The sequence below is a fragment of the Mesoplodon mirus genome (genome assembly GCF_964341445.2).
Source record: "Mesoplodon mirus genome assembly, chromosome: 7".
NCBI classification, from domain to species: Eukaryota; Metazoa; Chordata; class Mammalia; order Artiodactyla; family Ziphiidae; genus Mesoplodon; species Mesoplodon mirus.
Genome location: NC_138983.1, coordinates 69,858,377 through 69,875,577, shown reverse-complemented (window position 1 = coordinate 69,875,577; position 17,201 = coordinate 69,858,377). Strand labels below are relative to the sequence as shown.

The window sequence follows — 17,201 nt, the reverse complement described above, 5'->3', positions numbered from 1 at the left end:
TTTCATTTCAATTATTGTATTGTTCATCTCTGTTTGTTCTTTAATTCTTCTAGGTGTTTGTTCTTTAATTCTTCTAGGTCTTTGTTAAACATTTCTTGCATCCTCTCAATCTTTGCCTCCATTCTTTTTCCAAGGATATGGATCATCTTCACTATCATTATTCTGAATTCTTTTTCTGGGTGGTTGCCTATCTCCGTTTCATTTAGTTTTTTTTCTGGGGTTTTGTCTTGTTCCTTCCTCTGGTACATAGTCCTCTGCCTTTTCATTTTGTCTATCTTTCTGTGGATGCAGTTTTCGTTCCACAGGTTGCAGACTTGTAGTTCTTTTTGTTTCTGCTCTAGCCATGTTGATTTTTTATTGTTGTTGTTCTTAGAAACCCTTCCCAGCTAAGGCCTTTGGTCAAGTACACCCCCTTCAGTAGACCACTATTTCCCCTACATTTTACATGGCCAGATCCTTCTTCACTTGTACTCAGCTTGCCATTGCCTCAGAAAAACCCACTCTGACTACTCAACCTAAAGTAATTTTCCTCTCCTCCTTCCCATTATTCTCCATAATAATATGTATATATACATTTACATATATGTGAAATTTGTTTACATATATAGGTATACATATATATGCACTTCTTTCCTTAATTGTTTTTTGTCTGTCTCTTTCACTAGACCAGAAGATCCATGAGAGTATAAACCATATTTGATTTGTTTTTCACCATTTACCCAGAGCCTAGCACAGTGTCTGATACATATAGTAGGCAATCAATACATATTTGTTGAATGAATGAGTGAATGAAAGGACAATCACCTAATTATCTTAGGTATTCATGTTGTTGGGGATGTTTTTTCTCAGTATTTTGACAAAGGGATTTGATTCTTGTTTTTATCTTCTTTTCCTTTAGAAGGAGAATGGAAATTGTGTCCTCTGCCTGTTGATATTAGTGATCATCGCATAGGAGACAAATATTAATAAGAGTAAAAACAATAGACGGTAAAAACAATATCTAGATGCATGTTACAATGACAATAATTTAAAGAGTCCCATACTTTAAAAATTAGACTATCTCTACCCAAAAAGTTTTTATAGCATCCTAAGAATGATAATTTTACTCCCACTTAGGAATCCTAAAAAAAAAAAAAAGAAACTAGAAACAAAGTAGTATGAAGTATTTGTTCCATAGATTACAAGAATTTAGTGAGAAAAAAATTCAGTCATGCTGCCGTAAGGAATATTATCAAATAAATATTGTGTGCTACATTCATAATTTTTGTTTCTGTTCAGCAAAAAACCTTATAATGTGCAATGACTGTAGTTATATAAATCTTATTCCCAATTACTAGATTTTCATTTTATGAAGTTAAAAAAGAGATAACCTCTCACTCCCCCTAAGGAATAGACAGTATATCCAGAAAGCAGAATCTCTTTAGAGATCTCCTATAAAACTTCACTGTGATAGATGTTTGCCTGAAATACTTGGAAAACTGAGTTTATACTCTTTACTCACTCTAAAGAGATCTAAATCACAGTATTTACACATCCTTCTCTAACTTTTATGATCCTTGCTTTTTTTTAGAGAGATGTTTATTCAAGGCCTTTGCCCATTTTATTTTATTTTATTTTTATTTTTAAATAAATTTATTTATTTATTTATTTATTTATTTTTGGCTCTGTTGGGTCTTTGTTGCTGCACACGGGCTTTCTCTAGTTGTGGAGAGCGGGGGCTACTCTTCATTGCGGTGTGTGGGCTTCTCGTTGTTGTGGCTTCTCTTGTTGCGGAGCACGGGCTCTAGGCCCATGGGCTTCAGTAGTTGTGGCACGCAGGCTCAGTAGTTGTGGCTCACGGGCTCTAGAGCGCAGGCTCAGTAGTTGTGGCACACAGGCTTAGTTGCTCCACGGCATGTGGGATCCTCCTAAACCAGGGCTCGAACCCATGTCCCCTGCATTGGCAGGCAGACTCTCAACCACTGCGCCAGCAGGGAAGCCCCCCACGATCCTTTTAATGTAGAACTTTTCTTATGACATCATGAAGTTTCCCAAGCAACTTCATGCTTTTGTGATGCCATACAGATTTTATCTTCCCACTTCCCATCCTATGTTGCAGTCCTGAATGAGATTAATACATGACATCATGGGGCATGATACAAAGAAAGAGGCAAATGATTGCAGTGGTATGGAGGCATGGGTTGTCATTCCAAGGTGGTAGGGCAATTCGTGAGGTCATAAATGGTAGGGTGTGGCCAGGGAAATTCAAGAATGGAGGGGAAGGTTGTTGGTATAGTTCATGTTATCACAAGAGAGGTTTTAAGCATAAAACTTGATGCTTAAAGGAATGGGCAAACTGCAATTACGAGAGGGTGGTACAAAATAGTTCTTCACAAGAGGAAGAGGTTGAGTCCTTATTTGGGAAGCCAGTAATGTTAGGAGATGGAACAGTCCTTCATTCCTTTAAGTATGATATCATAGAAAACTAGAAAAGTTAACCAACTGGTGCCCAGGGGTAGAATCAGACCCATAGACATGTTGTTTGACCTGCTTATAGGGTTGGGTTTTTTTCCAACTAGTCACCAAATCACAAGTTCCCATAATAAAAATCATGACTTCTGGCTTCTCTCTTGAAAATATTGGAGTTCTGACAGTCCTTAGCCTGTATTCCTACATGGCAACAACTGGCTGGAGCAAAGTAACAGCTTCCCTCTTTGGACAAGGCAGATACTTATTAGTTTACAATCCCACTTAGCCAGCTTTACTCATATTATCCACCTCGAACTTGTAGGCATTTAAGTTTGTGACACTAGTTTGGGGAATTCCATATAACAAAGAGGTGAGTCAATGTTGTAGGAGGGGAAGGTAATCTGTGACATAAGGTATAGAGACCTTGGAAAATTCATTGTGACAAGAGTAGAAGCAGCAGGATGTTTATATCCTGCCATTTTAATCCCAATAATATTCTTTCTGATTCTGCCACTCTGACCTCAGAGGATTTTGCCTCCATTATGCAGTCTATGTATTAATCAAGGAATTAAACTGGATCAGTGGAATTTAATTCATAAGATACTTTCCTCCCAAATTCACTAATGTTGACATAATTTTTATTATATGTTTGTATATTGTCGAGTGTCCTTTGTGTCAAACATCCATGGGTCAAGTTTAGAACAAATCTCATTATCCCTAAGTGGTACAAACCATTATGTCTCCAAAGAATAAGACATTCCATAACATCACCAACTATTTGTCCTTGGGGCATCCTATTCTTCTTACTCCCTGCATGCCTTGGCACAGACCGCTTCTTTTCTTGTAACGTTTTTCTCTCTCACTAAACTCCTAGTCAGTTTTCAAAGAACAGTAGAGAAATCACTTTCTCTAACTACACCTTCCTAGCACTTCCCTGGTGGTGCAGCAGTTAAGATTCCATGCTTCCAATGAAGGGGGATCATGGGTTTAATCCCTGGTCGGGGAATTAAGATCCCACATGCCACGTGGCATGGCCAAAAAAAAAAAAAAAAAAGAAAAGAAAAGAAACAACTCATCTATTGGGCTCTCATAGAATTTTGAAGATACCTTTATTAAAGAACTTATACCTTTATTTTAGAACGGCAGTAGTTTTTTTTTTTAATTTATTAATCTCCTTGGGTAGAATTAAAGACTGTGAGTTACTTAAAGGCAGTATTTTCGTGTCTCCAGGGCCTAGCAATCTAAAGACACTTAATTTATGTGTTGAATGAATGGTCATAAGCAAGTATAGAAATCTACTAGGTCAAAAGGTTATGGGGGGGACTTCCCTGGTGGCGCAGTGGTTAAGACTCCGTATGCCCAATGCAGGGGGCCCGGGTTTGATCCCTGGTCAGGGAACTAGATCCCACATGCATGCTGCAACTAAGAGTTCTCATGCCACAACTAAGAAGCCAGCGAGCCGCAACTAAGAAGCCTGCCTGCTGCAACTAAGAAGACTGCCTGCCACGACTAAGACCTAGTGCAACCAAATAAATAAAAAATCGTTTCTTAAAAATTGCCATAAGGGGATTAAGCAGAATATGATGTCATGAGAAAAATCTGTGAGAATTTATCTAATGACACTGGTCTGGAAGTGTTGACCACAACAGGAAGAGGAGCTGGACCCTGCATTTACACCACTAGGGTGATTGATGCAAGCCTCTCTGGAATCCTCCCAGGCCCAGATAAGCGTGAACACACAGTTCCTGAAGCCTGGTAGGCCTGCACTAAAGGCTTGTTGAATAAATTGATGAGTGAATGGGTCTGGGAATGAGCTAGCATATTTTGGGTTCTGGGCCATCAGAAACCAGGCCTTGGCCCTAATCTGGGTTAGTCAGGAGTTGTTTGGTTTCTATGTCAAGGTGGACTGGCACATAACTATGTTTTGAGTTGGGCTGATCTCTTAGCTGAGGACATGTTTGTCTATCTGTGTCAACACAACTCTGGGTACAACATTATACTGAGATGGTACTGGCTGGGATTCTAGCTGGATTGTAAACTGGTTTCTGAACTGATATGCTAGGATTGGTCAGTGCTTGCTTTGGCAGCACATATACTGAAATAGGATTGGTCAGCAGGTCTAACCTTGGATATGGGTTTCAGTTTAGGCTATGGATCAGTCTGGCACTTTCCTTGGCAATGGAATTAGCCCATAACTGAAATCATGAACTAAATAACAGGTATGAGTTGATATCTCATTGTGGTTTTGATTTGCATTTCTCTGATGATTAATAATGTTGAGCACCTTTTCAAGTACTTGTTGGTCATTTGTATGTTTTCTTTGGAGAAATATCTATTCAGAACCTTTGCCCATTTTTTTATTGAAGTATGGTTGATTACAATGTTGTATTAATTTCTGCTGTACAGCAAAGTGACAGTTATACATATATATACATTCTTTTCCATTATGGTTTATCACAGGATATTAAATACAGTTCTGTACGTGTACAGTAGGACCTTGTTGTTTATCCATTCTATATATAATAGTTTGCCCCTTTGCCCATTTTTTAATTTGGGTTATTTGTTTTTTTGCTATTGAGTTTGATGAGTTCCTTATATTTTTTCAATATTAATCCCTTGTCAGATATATGATTTGCAAATATTTTCTCCTACTCCATAGGTTGCCTTTTCATTTTGTTGATGGTTTCATTTTCTGTGCAGAAGCTTTTTAGTTTGATGTAGTCCCACTTGTTTACTTTTGTGCTTAATGCCTTTGCATTTGGTGTTAAATCCAAAATATCTGTAAGCAAGTTTTAAATTTTAGTCTGTTGGTTTGCTTTTTGCCATGGAGCTAGTTAGTAATTCTGAAACTACCTTTTGTGCATTCTAAGACAGAGAAACTTAGTAAACATACGTGAATAATTTCTAGATTTCTCACTGTCAGAAATGAGTTCAAATATGGAAAGGAAGAAGGCTAGAATGAACCCTATGGTAATAGAGTGAAATTGAGGGAATCAGTATAAACTCATGGTTCTATACACATAGATGAATGGATGGCTGATTGGTAGTTAGTTCATTTCCTGGGTCCTCTGAAAAGCAGACATCAAGACAGGATTAAATGTGCAAGGAATTTATTAAGGGATGTCTTTGAGAGAGAAAATGGGTAGGGAGCCAGCGAAGGCTGGGAGACCCATCAGACTGCAGTACAACTCTGACCCTGAGTGAAGGAGAGAAGGAAGGAAAGAAGGGAAGAAGGAAGGAAAGAAGGAAAGGAGAGAGGGAGGGAGGGAGGAAGGAAGGATGGGAGGGAGGGAGAAAGGGAGGAAGGGAGGAAGGGGGGGAATGCTTAGACAGCCATGCAGTTCTAAGAAAACTTTTCCAGGCTATCAGGTAGCCTTCCAGCTGAGTCTCCATAAGAAGAGCAACAAGTCTCCCAGGAAGGGGCCTACCTTAGTATCCTTGCTGTGCTCAGTCACTGGCTAGGGAAGCATGGCCTTGGCACAAACATAAGGATGAATTTCCAAGCACAGCAGCAGAGGCCTACAGTCAGTTATGGTCCCTGGAGTCAGAGACCTGAGAGGCACTTTCTCATAGCTGCCATAGTCCACCTTTCTTGACATGCAGACCTACTTCTCTGTACTGTACAGGTTCAGGGAGCACCTCCTCCATGCTGCTCATGGGCCTCTCTTTCTGAGGGGAAACTTGCTTCCTGAGGGAGGTGTGTTGGAAGAACTACAGCATCTATTGCTGCATTTGATCTGAAGGCTTCATTTAGTACTCATCCTCTCCTTCCTCCACTATGCATTCTTTTTTTTTTTTGCCGTACATGGGCCTCTCACTGTTGTGGCCTCTCCCATTGCGGAGCACAGGCTCCGGACGCGCAGGCTCAGGGGCCATGGCTCACGGGCCCAGCCGCTCCGCGGCACGTGGGGTCTTCCTGGACCGCGACACGAACCTGTGTCCCCTGCATCGGCAGGCGGACTCTCAACCACTGCGCCACCAGGGAAGCCCACATACATTCTTTTTTTTAAAAAAAAATCTTTATTGTAGTATAATTGCTTCACAATACTGTGTTAGTTTCTGTTGTACACCAAAGTGAATCAGCCATATGCATACATATGTCCCCATATCCCCTTCCTCTTGAGCCTCCCTCACATCCTCCCTATCCCCCCTCTTTAGGTCATTGCAAAGCACCGAACTGATCTCCCTGTGCTACGCTGCTGCTTCCCACTAGCTATTTTACATTCAGTAGTGTATATATGTCGATGCTAGTTTCACTTTGCCCCAGCTTCCCCCTCTCCTAACCATGTCCTCAAGTCCATTCTCTTCGTCTATGTCTTTATTCCTGCTCTGCCACTAGGTTCATCAGTACCATTTTTTTTTTTTTAGATTCCATATATATGTGTTAGCATACGGTATTTATTTTTCTCTTTCTGACTTACTTCACTCTATATGACCATCTCTAGTTCCATCCACCTCACTACAGATAACTCAATTTTGTTTCTTTTTATGGCTGAGTAATATTCCATTGTATATATGCCACATCTTTATCCATTCATCGGTTGATGGACATTTAGGTTGGTTCCATGTCCTGGCTATTGTAAATAGTGCTGCAATGAATACTGGGGTATGTGTATCCTTTTGAATTATGGTTTTCTCAGGGTATATGCCCAGTAGTGGGATTGCTGGGTCATATGGTAGTTCTATTTTTAGTTTTTTAAGGAACCTGCATACTGTTCTCCATAGTGGCTGTATCAGTTTACATTCCCACCACCATTGCAAGAGGGTTCCCTTTTCACCACACCCTTTCCAACATTTATTGTTTCTAGATTTTTTGATAATGGCCATTCTGACCGGTGTGAGGTGATACCTCATTGTAGTTTTGATTTGCATTTCTCTAATAATTAATGATGTTGAGCGTCTTTTCATGTGCCTCTTGGCCATCTGTATGTCTTCTTTGGTGAAATGTCTATTTAGGTCTTCCACCTATTTTTTAATTGAATTGTTTGGTTTTTTTGATATTGAGCTCCATGAGCTCTTTGTATAATTTGGAGATTAATCCTTTGTCCATTGTTTTGTTTGCAAATATTTTCTCCCATTCTGAGGATTGTCTTTTCGTCTTGCTTATGGTTTCCACTATGCATTCTAAATTCCCCTCACCCTCAGCTACTACCCCAGCAGATCTGCATGGCTTACCTGATAGTGCAACTCAAACTTTTATCTCTGAGGAGTCTGAACCCATTGATAATCATACCCTTCTCAGTCCAGGTTTGCTACATGTAAACATTCATAGTTATAATGGATCAAAAGAATTCCAGGGGGTGCTCAAGTGGATAGAAGAGGCCTGACGTACTCAACTTGCCACAAAGTGGCTGACTGCTCTCTTGGGGGAATAATGTCCTAAAAGCAAGCTGTTCAAGACAGAGTGAACTTCACTAAAGCACTCACCAATTTCATAGCTTCTTTTCAAACTCAGGTAGTATAAATCGAGGTGCTATGGTCTAAATGATCACTCCCCCCTCCAAAAATTCATATGTTAAAAACCTAACCCCCAAAGATGATAATATATTAAGAGATGGGAACTTTGGGAGTTGCTTAGAATGGGATGAGTGCCTTATAAAAGAGACTCCACAGAGATCCCTGGCCCCTTCCACCATGTGAGGACACAGGGAGAAGGTGCCTGCTAATGAACCAGAAAGAGGGCCATCACCAGAAAGTGACCATGCTGGCACATTGATCTTGGACTTTCTAGCCTCTAGAGCTGTGAGCAATAAATTTCTGTTGTTTGTAAGCTACCCAGTCTGTGGTATTTTGTTATAACAGCCAAACGCACAGGCAAATAAAATTAACTTTTAAGTTTTGCCCGGAATTATGCTCTTTAATATTCTGGAACAAACTGACACTCTACTGATGTTTAGGACAGTGGTTCTCTCTTGGATCCATGAGATCACAGCTATTTCATAATAATACTAAGATGTTATTTATGTTAACATCAATGGAGTCATCATTGCTAACTTTAAATAAATCAATAAAAAAGTCTTTAAATTTTCTTTGGTTCCATTTCCAATGTAAGTGTTAAGAAATCTGGAGATGAGAAAACCAGAGGATTTCTGCTTTAGGACAAAAGCTTTTTTTTTTCCCTTGGAAAAAAAAAAGACATACATAGTTTTATTTCTCTATTACTATTGCTCCTGGAATAGTCTCAGCCATTTATGTTGGACTACCTTTAACCAAAGCAACTAACTTCTATTGTACAGAGAAAACTGGCAGATGGATAAATGAGAATTGCTTGTACAGGAGCATTTTAGCAGACTAGCAAAGCTCATGAACACATATACTACACCTTTCTACAGCCACATACATCTCTTTCAGCTTCTTAAAGTGGCAAAGAGAACATGTTTATTACCATGACCCAAGTTATAGCCTCTCTATAACACATAAAAGTAAGAAGCAAAACTATGTATACTTAAAACTATGCTTAGTAATAATCAACAATACAGTATTCTACATTACTTAGAAGTTATCTAGGTATTCAGTGATTATCTAGTAATTAACCTAGTATCAGTCCAGTGTTGGGTTTTTTTGTTTTTTGTTTTTGGCCAAGCCACTCAGCTTGCGGGCTCTTAGTTCCCTGACCAGGGATTGAACCCATGCTGCCCTGCAGTGGAAGCACAGAGTCCTAACCACTGGACTGTCAGAGAATTCCCAGTCCAATGTTTTAAGTTAAAGAACTTGAAAATTAACTTCAGGTTACTACAAAACATACATACTACAAAATATAATTATATATAAATATAATTATTATTGAAATTAAAATGTTGTCAGTATAATGATTCAATTTAGTTGAGCACAAATTTACATTTCATAACCTTAAATATTGTTAATGCCCTTCAGCCAAAGACCACCAGGAACACTCCTGTAGTTGAACAAGTTTGGTTTTGTAGCAGGAGAGAATGTACACCACAGGGAACTGTGGGGCGGCTCAGTAATAGGATGTTAGAAAGGACTTATACAACTAGGGATTTGGTTGGGTGATTTTGGAGAAGGTACAGGAAGAGAGGGTTTACTCTAGGTGAAAGCGGGGACAATCTATGATTATCTCAATACATCTTATTCATAGGGAGGGCACACTAATGCAAGCATAGAGCTATAATTGGTAAAGCAGTATGAGTCACATACTAGCTGGTCTAGAGAGATATTTGGTATTTTATGGCTTGGACAATGTTCTTGTTTTGTCTATGTTCAGACATGATTATTGGAGTGAGCTTGTTTTCGTATTAATCTGTCATGGTCACAGAGTGGCCTTGTCTAATGTTGATGTTCTGTGAAATAGTTCATGTCCAACAGGAGAACATTAAGACCCAGCTGTGAGTGACAAGCCAGCTCATAGCAACACCAAGGCCCAGCAGTAGATAGCACCAGGCCAGCTCCTGGATGTCAGGGTCTGCTTTTTTTCTGTATTAACATTATGTAGAAGTAACGTTAGCTTATTTGGTCAGTAAACCTCCATACGTTTAGGAAAAACAAATACAAATAGAACAAAATGTAGATTTGTATTATACTTAACACTGATAAATCAGAGAAGAGAGAGCTATTTCTTAAAACAAAATTGTTAAATGAGTCTTGAAGGGGTTCAGAACATGCCACCTCAAAATATGCTGATTTGGCCTACTGATCATTTTGAGCTAAAGGCACTTGCAAAACAGCAGATGCAAGAAGGGCACTGTGACCTCCCCTTTCTTCTTGAAAGCAAGAGGTAAAACTCCCATGTGAAAGATGCCCTCTTTGCCCCTGGAAGAAAAGGACATCCTTATCACCAGAGACAGGGAATGGAGGCCACAAAGAATCTGTACCTTGTTAGAAGAACCCTATTTTCCTTGAGCCTCCCCATATATTCTGTTAGAATTTTTTTAGTTTAGCACATTTAAAGTATTAGATGCTTGGTTTCCTTATTTTAAGAGAATTTTAGGAATATTTGATTTACGTGTGTGCTTAGTTATCTCTATAAGCCAATCAGAGCAGAGCTCCTTTAATTTAGAAGTCATTATAATCTAATTTATTTATTTATTTATTTTTTAAATTGTTATTTATTTATTTATTTATGGCTGCATTGGGCCTTCGTTGCTGCTTGCGGGCTTTCTCTAGTTGTGGCGAACAGGGGCTACTCTTCATTGCAGTGCATGGGCTTCTCATTGCTGTGGCTTCTCTTGTTGCAGAGCATGGGCTTTAGGTATGCGGGCTTCAGTAGTTGTGGCACGTGGGTTCTAGAGTGCAGGCTCAGTAGTTGTGGCACAAGGGCTTAGTTGCTCTGTGGCATGTGGGATCTTCCTGAACCAAGGATCAAACCCGTGTCCCCCTACATTGGCAGGCGAATTCTTAACCACTGCACCACTAGGGAAGTCCCTATAATCTAATTTATTAATATCATCTGGAGATAGGTAGACATTCTGCAACTGAGTCCCCCTAAGGCCGAGTTCCCTTACCCAATTTTCGATTTTCTTTCTATCCCAAACTTTATTTCCTTTCTTTCTTCTCTGACCTCAATCCTGTGCTAACTAAACACTAATCAACCAGAGTCAGATGACTAAAACTGATGTTGTTGATAACATCATTAATGTACTAAAATTGCTGTTGTAGATATCATTATTAACTTAAACAAACTCAGGTGGTTTCTCCAGGGCAAGATGAGCTAATAGGCCTCTGAGCCATGGACCACTTGGCCAGAGAATCACAAACCAGAGACATCCTGATTCCCAAAACTACAATTAAGAAATGTCACAAGAAGATGATTAACCCCAGCCTCTTTGTTCTCCACCTTGAAAAAACTCCTAACTCAAAGACCAAGTTGGAGTGGAGACTTGTCTCCCACTCCCTTGCTTGGTGCCCGGCAATAAATCCTTACTTTGCTGCAAATTCCCACTGCTAGAGTTTGGCTTTCTGTACTGCTGGCCCATGAGCCCTTTGCTCAGTTACAATTTCACACTCATACACGGAGAGGTAAAGGCCTTCCTAAATTACACAGAGATATAGATTTATAGCTTTAAATCTACAATTTCAGCTGCAAGTCAAGAGTAAAAACAGAAACACAAAAACTTACTAGTTTGCATATCAAAGAGCTGTTTCCCGTCCAAGTAACAGTCTGTTCTCCTTCCTGGTTTGCACGGTCTTAAGATGGACAAATAGAGAAACAAATATGACTAACAAAACTTGGGGAATAACTTATCAGCCATAAGCAATCCTGAAACAAACCAAAAAAAAAAAAAGCACAGAATTAGTAGTCATGACAAGAAACTAGAGAAACATATATTACCTAACTCAGATTTGGTTGTTTGCCACTCAAGCCAATACTCAAGAGACAAGTGTTGACTGGAAAGGAAAGATTGCTTTATTCAGGAGGCCAGCAACATGGGGAGAAATAGGACTTGTATCCAAGAACCAACTCCCAAGATTCTGCTTGACCATGAAAGTTTTTTAGAGGGAGAAAAGGGAAGTTAATCACAGTTAATCATTTGGGGAGGGGGTCAGAGTCTTTAATTTCCACTGTGTGCAGATTTTCTTCTGACTGGTTGATGGTGAGGTAACAGGGTGATGCTCCAGGAATCATACCCAGCCTGAAGTTAGCATACTCCACCTGGGTGGGGGCCTTAGTTCCTACAGAAGAACTCAAAGATACTGTTATGTATATTCCTTGAGGAAGAACCAGGACCCTGCTTTATTATTGCACTATGGTTTCCTGACTGCTTCTCCTTTGTTTCTGCATTCCCTCTCTTCCCTGACAAGCAACTGTTTGAATCTACCCGTTGGTACTCAGGGAAGGTCTAGGAGGCTGAAGCTTCTTTCCTACAAACAAGAATGGGGGACACACAAAGGATTTGTATCCAAAAGGATTTCTACTGAGGAGGGCCCCACAGGGTCCTGCTCAGTTTCACATAGTGTCAGCAAAGTTCTATTGCCACTTAGCATTCACCTGTAGGAGCCAAAAAATAAGTGGCTGGGTTTAAGACACCCATGAGGTTCCTTCTCCAGCAATGTAACATACCTGGCCCTTTTGAAACCATGCACCTCAGATTGGGACTTGAACCCACGTGCCAGGACTCGAACCCAGCCTAAACCCAGATTGGGACTTGAACCCACACGGCTGGGACTCGAACCTGGCCAAAACCCTGATTGGAACTTGAACCCACGCGGCTGGGACTCCAACCCAGCCAAAACCCACAGTCTTCCAACTGAGATCACACACCTGGTTTCAGGACTTAATGAAACTCAAGTTCTTGATGTCTCATCACAGAAAGAATTCAGTGAAGTGACAAAATGATACCTAAGAAGTGGATTTATTTAGAGAGAAATACACTCCACAGACAGCGTGGGCCACTCAGAAGGCGAGAGCAGCCTTGGGAGAAACACACTCCACAGACAAGAGTCTGGGCCATCTCAGAAGGTGAGAGTGACACCAGGGTATGGGGTTGTCAGTTTTTATAGAGGTGGGTAATTTCATAGGCTAATGAGTGGGAGGAGTATTCCAGCTATTTTGGGGAAGGAATGGGGATTTCCAGGAATTGTGCCACTGCCCACTTTTTGACCTCTATGGTCGGCCTTGGAACTGTCACGGCACCTGTGGGTGTGTCATTTAGCTTGCTGATGTGTTACAATGAGCATATACTGAAGCTCAAGGTCTAGTGGAAGGTGACTTCGCCATCTTGGACCTGTTTGGTTCTAATCAGTTTATGTCGTGTCCTTGGGCTATGTCATTCTTTTAAAGATTGTGCCCTGCCCCCTTCCCTCCTGCTTCAACACATGTGGGTTCAAGTCCCAATCAGAGTTGCACGGTTTCACACTCTCACTGCTTGCTTGTAGTCCTTTCTTAAAGATACAGCAAAGCATGGACTTGGGAGAAGACTACCTGGGCTCTACCACTTACTAGCTCTGTGACCTTGGGCAAGTTACTCATCTTCTCTGTGCTCCAGTTTCCTCATTTGTAAAATGAGGATTTCAATAGTGTTATTTCATAGAGTTGTTACAAGGATTAAATGACCTAATATTTATTTGGAAAGTACTTATAACAGTGCCTAGCACATATTCAGTGTTATATAAATATTACATAAAGATATGTGAATAATTTGCTATCTCGTTTATCTATTTTCAAGTGATATGTTCAGGTACTCTAATGCTATGTACATGATAATGTTAAAACTTTCTCAGAGGAAAAGGAGTGGGGAGGGACAAGGTAAATCTACAAAAAAACAGATGTGGTTTATTCTTCTTTCACCATCATCCCTTCTATATTCCCTGTTTGTGAGGAACTTTTTTCGAAGACACTTGACATCCCTACTCGCGTATTTGTGCAGAGGACAGACTCTTGTTCGGTTCCATTGCAAGATCTCCTTCCATAGCATGCTTTGTCCTCCTGAAAGAACCGTTCCTTTCAGTTCCTCTCCCTAATGCTGCAGATCTGCTCCTTTGCCCCAGTCCTGCCCCCACTGCCCTGAACTAGTGGGAGAATCTCCTAGATGCAGAATGCCTGCCTTGCTAACCACACAGACGGACCAGACATGGCCTCTGCCTTCAGGTCACTCACAGACCAAGAGGATCAGTACTGTGTAATCTTGAAACTAGCCATTTTGGCTGTATATGAGAACTTGACCTGCTTTCATGTGGTTCTCTAGCATGATTTACATCCACACGTCCGACCGTAATCAGTCAGTTATGTCTTATATTAAGCCACCCAGAAAAATAACCACTTCCTTAGAGGAAATTATGTTAGACCAACGTCTTCTGTGTTTTTTTTTCCTGGTGCATTTTTATTTTAATAGCAGGGAAGTTCATCTCTGAAAAAGATTTTAAGTTGCTTGACATTATAGAAAGTATCCTGAGCTAGAAGTCAGGCATTTTGGAGTTTAATCCTAGCTCTTCCCTTTTAGCACTGGGGGTGAGTTGCTTCACCTCTCTGGGTCCCCACTTACTAAAACATTCAGTAGTAAAGGAAACAGCAAATGCTTTTTGATGCTCTCACAATCAAAAGCAAGCTTCTGGGGAATCAGTGGAGCACTGGGACTGGATACCAACTAGTCTAATCTCTCATTTTACAGAGGATAAAATGAGACTAATACTGATAAAGTGGCTTACCAAGGTCAGAAATCTAATTGAGATCAAAGTCAAGACTGTGTGATGAAGAATTGTTCTCTGTTATTTGCTAGACCCCAAGCCACAGTGTGCCTGTTGGTTATTATGTAGCAGCAAACAATATTATGCTTAGCTTAAAACACAGTTTTCTTCCTTTATTTAGACAGTTCCCTTTGAAGGAAATAAAGTTCTTGCATTCGTTGTGATGTACTTTGAAGGATGACAAGCTTTTATCTTATGTTTTTGGTTGTAATAATTAAAACTTTGAATAGCTTTAAAACATTAATCATAGGATACAAAAAAATTAAGTAAAAGTTTCTGAAAGACGAAAAATGTCTAATTTTGTAATTCAGCAAGACAGCATGCAGAAAAAAATGAGATACTAAAGTGCCTTTATTTGGACAGAAGAATTATAACAGGATTTCCCTTGTGAGAAAAAAACAAAGGGACAAGTTTGAAAGACTTGAAGGTTTTTTTATAGTTAATGCAGCGGTAATTAATTTTCCTCTGACATCTTGCACTTTATTCCTGTGTAACACCATTCATCTAAAGATTATAGATGAGTTTTGGACTTCCCTGGTGGAGCAGTGGTTAGGAATCCGCCTGCCAATGCAGGGGACACAGGTTCGAGCCCTGGTCCAGGAAGATCCCACATGCCACAGAGCAACAAAGCTCATGCAACACAACTACTGAGCCTGTGCTCTAGAGCCCATGAGCCACAGCTACTGAGCCCGTGTGCCACAGCTACTGAAGCCCGTGCACCTAGAGCCCGTGCTCCGCAACAAGAGAAGCCACCGCAATGAGAAGCCCGCGTACGTCAACGAAGAGTAGCCCCAGCTCGCCGCAACTAGAGAAAGCCAGCGTGCAGCAATGAAGACCCAACGCAGCCAATAAATAAATAAATATTAAAAAAAATAAAGATTATAGATGAGTTTTAATCATGTCTATACTTAAGTTTTATATAACCCATTTATATATTTTTTATTTTTTATTGAAGTATAGCTGATTTGCAATGTTGTGCTAATTTCTGCTGTACAGCAAAGTGACTCAGTTATGCACACATACATATTCTTTTTTTATATTCTTTTCCATTATGGTTTATCTATAACCCATTTATTTTAATTTATTTCTCTCAGTTTTCAGATGAGCAAATCAAAATTTTCAAAAATAAGATAGTCTCAAAAGCCCTGCAATGCCTGTTTCTTATTTTAACAACTCAAGTCTGGATATGGCTTGATTCAAATTTAGCTTTGCCTGTTACAGGGATTCCATCATGCAAGCCTCAAGTTCAGGGTTTGCCAGATAAGCTGAGATCTGCTGGCCCCAAAACAATCATCCACCACCATCTCTTCACTCCACTCTCGGGTGCTCTTCCCATTCACCCAGCTAATTTTGCTTCAGCTTCCCCTGGTTTGCCTTTGGGCTTCCTGTAGGACCCGTGTTCAATCAGTCTTTTCTCTCTCTCAGCTTCAGTCCACCTCAGGCAGGATACAGCTAAGCAGCCTTAGCCAGTGCCCTTGCTGGACCTGCCCTGGATTAGAGAGAGGAAGATTTAGACACCCATTATTGCCCCATGCTGACCTCTAAGTATGAACGAACAAAACAAAGGAAGCAAGTCAAAGACTTGCTCTAGTCCTCGGATGTAGACTGCTTGGGCAGCAAGCATTAGGTTCTTAGTTGGACACTTATGACCCCCAGAAGAAAGAGAGGACGATAAATACTATTGGTGAATCCTTGTGGAAAGTAGAGGGGTAACTGAAAGTGGGGGTGCATGCATTGTCTGCAGCTCTGTTATTCAAAGTGTGACCTAGGGACCAGCAGACTCAGCATCACCTGGGAGCATCTCAGGCCCCACCCCAGATCTACCAAATCTGAATATGCATTTTATTTAGTAAGATCTGTAGGTGATTTGTGTGCACACTGTCTAAGGTGAGTCTGGCTTGATCTGTCCTTTCCTGTGAAAGGCCTCAGAGTGTCCAGGGCCTGAGAGACAGACTTGGGCACCCCAAAATTCACAGGAGCCAAATGCTAACCTAGTCATCCACAGAGAGACTCACTGCCACAGGGTTTACATACTTGAAGGCTGAATGCCTGCTCATTTCCTTCCCTATCGGCAACCTTAACCCAGGAGGCTAGATCCTCATCAGGTTACCAGGAGAACCTGGGATATTTACTCTCCCCTTCTAAATAATTCAGTGTTTCTCCAAATACATTATTGCCAGCCTAAGCACACTTCAGTCTCCTTCTTCCAGTTCTGAAAAGCAATTTTACTTGCCTCATTTTCTCAAGCTTGGGGGACATCTCCTAGTAACTCCCAGACAATTTTTTTTTTTTTTTTTTTTTTGCGGTACATGGGCCTCTCACTGTTGCGGCCTCTCCCGTTGCGGAGCACAGGCTCCGGACGCGCAGGCTCAGGGGCCATGGCTCACGGGCCCAGCCACTCCGCGGCATGTGGGATCTTCCCGGACCGGGGCACGAACCCATGTCCCCTGCATCGGCAGGTGGACTCTCAACCACTGCGCCACCAGGGAAGCCCTCCCAAACAATTTTGATAATCATAAGTCAGTCACACAACCTCATCTAATCCTCATAACAACTATGCAATAGGTACTAGTATCCCCATTTTACAAATGCAGAAACTGAGGCTCAGAGAT

General features: G+C 40.8%; 2 protein-coding genes across 7 annotated transcripts in view; one reads left to right on the top strand and one right to left on the bottom strand.

Annotated features, from left to right (window-relative positions):
- PIK3C2A (phosphatidylinositol-4-phosphate 3-kinase catalytic subunit type 2 alpha) overlaps positions 1-17,201 on the top strand; it is a 168,262-nt gene that overhangs the window by 11,075 nt on the left and 139,986 nt on the right. The window lies entirely within an intron of this gene.
- The window catches only part of NUCB2 (nucleobindin 2), a gene marked incomplete at its 5' end in the record, with an annotated part of 110,646 nt that overhangs the window by 57,988 nt on the left and 35,457 nt on the right, over positions 1-17,201 (bottom strand). For 4 of the 6 annotated variants that reach the window (XM_082628684.1, XM_082628681.1, XM_082628680.1 and 1 more), the window contains one exon: positions 11,525-11,665. The exons of 1 other annotated variant lie outside the window; for it this stretch is intronic. The remainder of the gene's footprint in view (positions 1-11,524; positions 11,666-17,201) is intronic. One more of the 6 variants, XM_082628682.1, reaches the window with a different exon arrangement.